Source organism: Carica papaya, chromosome 8, assembly GCF_054855325.1.
Source record: "Carica papaya isolate Zhongbai chromosome 8, ASM5485532v1, whole genome shotgun sequence".
NCBI lineage: Eukaryota > Viridiplantae > Streptophyta > Magnoliopsida > Brassicales > Caricaceae > Carica > Carica papaya.
The window spans coordinates 12,367,764-12,373,763 of record NC_142316.1 but is presented as its reverse complement, the minus strand read 5'-3'; positions in this window follow the sequence as shown (position 1 = coordinate 12,373,763).

The following is a 6,000-nucleotide window of genomic DNA, read 5'->3' as shown; positions in this document are numbered from 1 at the left end:
AGAAAGAACATCTAGATGGCTTAGAGCATGCAGAAGAGTTATGCGGACATCCAGATGAGGAATTTAGAATTTGAAAAAAATGATCGAGTGTTCCTTAATATCACTTCTTTCAAGACAATCATTAGGTTTAACAAGAGAGAGAAACTAAATCCCTGGTTTATTGAGTCATTTGAAATTTTAGACATAATTGGTATCGTCGCCTACAGACTGGCACTATCTCCAGAGCTATTCAGAGTCCATAATGTGTTTCATGTATCTATATTACGCAAGTACAACCCGGACACCTCTCACATCTTGGCCCACGAGCTCCTTTCACTATATAAGAGGATCTATCATATGAGGAGGTACCAGTGGGTATTGTGGACCGAAAGAGTAGAGTACTCCGCAACCAGAAAATTCTCTTTATTAAGGTCCTATGGCAGAATCACACATAGAGAGAGACCACATGGGAGCTAGAATCAGACTTTAGAGCCCAATATCCCCAACTGTTCGATTGAGTGAGAGAGAGGTAAATTTGAAGGATCAAATTTCTTTTAAGAGGGGAGAGTTATAATACTCAGGCCCAGAATTTGTCCCAGAATTAATTTTAAACCTTAAAAAAATGTATAAAAATATAATTTTTAAATTCATAATTTTTTATTTAGTGTAAAATTAGGAAAAAATAAGTTGATGATGAAATTGAAAATAATTTTGAGAAAAAATGGTAAAAATTTGGATTTAAATGGTATTTTTTTTAAAAAAATCAAAATTTGGAGGTCAAAACGCAAATAAAAAAAATGACGTTAAGTAGGACCGTCTAGTCAGCAGTCTCGATGAATCAGAGCACGCTGCGTGGCAAGACACGTTGACTCGGTGCCACGCTGATAATCCATGTGCCCACGATCAAACGGCCCAGATGCGTTCCCGTGCGCGTGGACGGTCCGGATTCGTTCCCTCCTAAGGCGCGATTGGATGGTCGCGATTAAATATGATAAACGATTCAGATTCATTCCCTCTTTAAATGTGATCATACGGTCAAGATCAAATCGCGATGAATGGTCCAGATTTATTTCATCTTTAAACGCGATTAGACGGTCGAGATCAAATGCAATGAACGACCCAGATGTAAGGGAGATGGGTATAAATATCTTACATCACATCGAACTCAAATCCTAGCCGTCGGCCCCTTATCAGAGAAGAAAAACCAGTCGTTGGAGAAGGGAGCTGATTACCGCCCGTCGCCGTGTTGAAGCCACCTCTGACCACTAAAAAAGGTAAAAATTCTCCTGTCTGCTCAGAATTTAATTTTGAACACCTCCACGGCAAAATCGGAGCAAAACGAATAGCAGATGAGTAGAAAACAGCAGATAAAACTCAGTGGTGCTACCGTCAGCAAAACCCAAAATCACATCCGATGAGCCCCTTTTCGTTTCCTATTTCGTGCGATTTTTTCACCATTATGTTCACTGTTATGTTTTCTACAGGTTGACTGAAGAAAAATGTCCAGCCGCAAAGGTGAGCCGGTGAGCCACGCACCAAAAAATTCTGCCGTCGATAGGTTTTTATTTTTTGACTTTTTTTGGGCAAACCAAGGCCCTCTAATATGTTTTCTAGTATGGATGAGTATAAAATCGGCCAAAACTGACCAAAATCGGCTTAAAACGGCCAGTCCGAGGCAAATTATCGTCGTGGGCGGCGGTGTCGCCGTGTCAGAATTTTGAAATTAGTCAGAAAAGGTTTTTAACACCGATTTTGAATTTTTTGGGATATTTTTAGGTAAGTGAAGCGTGTTTTAATCTCCACATAAAAATTCAGGAAATCCAGAGACTGTCAGTAAGCGCAGCTAAAAGTTCAGTATTTCGGACACCGATTCGGGTAAGAATCCCTCACCTTATTTTCTGTTATAAAATTGAAGTTTAATTATCAATAATGCAGTATTTTTCGTAATTTAAAAAACTTTTGAGAATTAATTACAAGTTACTAATGGAGCCAGAACCGGTTATTTATTATTGTTTGTTCTGTTTAATTGATTGTTTGATTTTACAGTTTTAAATGCATGATAATATACTAGAACTGGTAAAATGATTTAGTTGTATTTTCTTGATGCATGTATTGTTTGTCTTATGTTGATTTACGGTTAGATTGTGAAATTAAAAATTAAATGTAAACGAAAAATTAATTAGTTAAGTGAATAAATGAATGATAGCCTTACTGAACATCCTAGGAGATGATGGATAGAGTGGGTATATAGAGAACCTTACTGTGAACGTCGCCTCATACCAGACGGGGTATCGATGATTGGTATTTTTGGTACTCATACCGGACGGGGTATGAGAACAGTCCGTTTCGCCCTCATACTGGACAGAATATTGAGGGATATTATTTTTAGCGTTCTTACTAGATAGGGTATGGGGACAACCAGTTAGTTGACAATGTTGGATGTTGGTTCATGCATAGTGGGACATCCTTATGGACCGCCATGGATACCAAGCAAATAAAAATAAAAAATTGTTATTCTTACTTACTTGAATATGAGATTATGATATTGTTGAGCTATTATTTTTATAGGTCAGTTTTAAAAATTTCACAATGGTAAGTATGCAATAAATGATTTTACTTATGATAAATGAATTTACTTAAACTAAGAGCTTAATTGGTTGTTTTTATAATTTTTACCAACCTTCAGTTTCTGTATCGATGAGTAGTGTGATATTCTTATTGGGTTAGTGTAGCTCATCCATTCATCAACTATTTCAAATCAAGAGAACCAAGATCCAGATCCCAATCAACAAGGGAGTTGTGAATAGTTTACCACCTGAACTCCTTAAAAAGCTAGTGAAGGTTATCTTAGGATACTTAGTTGTTTACTTTTCATATATTTCTTTAATTTTCGTTTGTTCTTTTAGAATAGACATTTTCGTAGCCATACTGGGTATTTTAAACTATTGTGTAAGGAATGAAAATCCTAACTCTATTATTCCGTTTCCGTATTAAGTTCATGTCTTTTTTTTTTTTAAGTTCTGGACCGTTACATGTAATCTTCAAATAGTTAATTCTTCTACTAAATAAAAGAACTCGATATTATTATATTTGTTATTATTATTATCATTATCATGATTGTGTCAAAACCCTTGAAATCCTTGTTAGGAGTTTTGAGTTATTACATATGAAGTTTCTTTATCTTTTTGGGATTACTTCTATAGGTCGATCGATTTAGAATTGTTAAATCGAGAATGAAGTAAATTTGATGCTCAATATATCGCAATAGTGGTAATCATTTTGACATCTCTTAGGGAAGAACCAAGTTTGACTTCACCATCTTTAAGAGAAATCTTTTTCTTCATTCTCATCTTTATGAAAAACAAAATATTTTGAAATTTATTATAGTTTCAAGTTAATTGGGCTTCATTTTGAACATTCACTTTGAGAAATAGATTTTTTGATTTTCTTAAAAATTTTGGGTTGTTAAATATATTACTTATTTTCTAACAAGATTTTGAGAGAAATTAAAGGCAAAAATATTTTTTTTTTCTTAAATCAAATGTGGAATTTCTAAAAAGGTTTCTCCTTGTATATCCACTCTTAAAAAGAGATTATTCGAAAAAGTTTTTAAACATTCTTTGATTTTTAAATACTTGTCATGTAGTTATTTTGTAATATAATTATTTGAGAACTCAATAATAAAATCATATTTGTATTGAGTAAAATTTAAGCCCCAAAAGAGCTTCTTCTTGTATATTTATTTAGAGAGAGATTTCTTGATATTATTAAAATTCCTTGGATTTTAAATCCTATTTGTTTACTTGTTTTTAATAAGATTTTTTTTTTTCAAAAATTAAGTACAAAAATTCATCTTTTCTTCTTGAGGCAAATTGAAATTTAAAAATGTGCTTCTACTTATAATATTTATTATAAAAGATGGATTTCTTTTGATTTTTGAAATTCCACCATATAATATATTTTCTCTTCTAGAATTATTGAGCTTTATACATGAAATGGGGTAAAATTCTTGGGTTTTAGAAGAAGAAAAAAACATATTGTATAGTGAGGTAAACATCTTGTTAATTAACCATTTGCAAGAGCATTATTTGAGGATAGTGAAAATCTCAATTTAGTTATTTAGATAAAGGAAGTAAGCTTAAGATTGATGGACAAATCTTTATAGATAGAGTTTGTAATCTCTCTTTCCCATTCTCTTAAATTTATATATTTCATTTAAATTAAAAGTTATTAATAAATTTTAGTCATTTGAGTAATTTGCTCAGTTATACTTAATATTCTTTTTAAGTTATTTAAATTTTGAAAAACTCTATTTATTCCCTTTTTGGATTGTCTTAGATACTTGAGCCAACATATTTTTCTAGTTTTCTCTTAATCCTTTTTTTTTTTTTTTGTAAATGAGCTCCTAAATGTTATTTGAATGTTAAAACAAGAAGCCCCTACTTTTTAAAATTATTTAGATAAACTTATGTATAAAATATGTATTTAATTAAATTAATTAATTTAATGAGTTAGTTAAAATTTTTTTCGTGATATTTTTTAATACTTTTGTTAAAATCTTATAATTTATAATTTGAGCTTATAACTTAATCTGATTTAGTAACAAAAATAATTTAAATTGAATAGGTGAATTATAATCCATGGTGGATGAATTATCTAAATTTTAACCTATTTCTATCGTGGATGAATTATGAAAAATTAATTTAAATTTAATTTCTACAATTCATTTGATTTTGGTTAAAACATAATCTAAGCAAATATTTACAAAATATTTATAGCTGTTAAACCTAAAAAATTAATTTTGATGATTAAACATCTCTTAAGATATTATAATAATAATGTTTAATGAGCTTCTGTAATGTTTAAATTAACTTATTATGCAACACAAGCTTAAAACCATGAAGACAATAAATAAATATTTCAAAAAGATTTTTAGGGAAGGAAATCAAGTTAGAAATGTTTAAAAGTAATTGAAGAACTTTGAAATATTAAATAAATATTTAATGAAAGAAAAGAGTTACTTTTTCTTTATACATTTTATTGTGATTTTTGGTAAATTAGCTCAAAGAAAAGAGCTTCAAAATATACAATTGAAAATTTTTGAACTAATTTTAAAATGTTTTAATGTCTTAAAATTAATGTTCAATTAATATTGGCTTTTAAAATATTTTAAATATCATTTAAATTTTTATTTCAAATTACTCAAAATAATATCTAAAATTATCTCTTAAAGTTAATTAAAATTTTTAAAAAATATATTAAAACAAAATTATATGAGATAACAATATATATCACATTTTCTAGTTTCTAAAAGATGTATTTTTGCATGACATTAAACATAATATATGCATTTTAAACATATATACATTAAATGTCTTTTAATTATCACACAATTATAAATTAATACAAAAACAAGAATTTGTTGAAGACCCAAAGATATTTATTATCAATATTCTCTTAACCAAATTTAAAATCTCTAAAACAACTTTTGAATATCTACTCGAAAAACAACTTCTTAAATTAATTTGAATTTGTAAAAGAAGAGACGTAAAATTTTTAAATATTTTTCTATATTAAAAAAATGAATCATGAAATAAAAATTATGTATTTTATATAAATAATTTTAATTTTTATAAAAATATTAAAAAATATAATAAAATTATCGAGAATTTGTTTAAAAAGAATAGATATTGCCAAATCATTATAAAATTAATTATGCAATCTCTTCTTTATATATATATATATATATTAATTTATACATGGTACATAACTGCGTGATATGAATTAATATTTATTGTTTTAAATAGTTGAATTTTTTTTTTAAATTTTTTAGTTGTCTATAATATTAAATTTATTTTATTTTTAATATTTTAAATATATAGTATTAAAATTTAGTTAGAATTATTTTTTTGATTTTATAATTCGATTTACTCACAATTTTTTTATTTAAAAATTTTGATTTTCTATTATCTTTTGTCCATTAGAACTTAGCTTTAACCACTATAACAATTATTTAAAAAG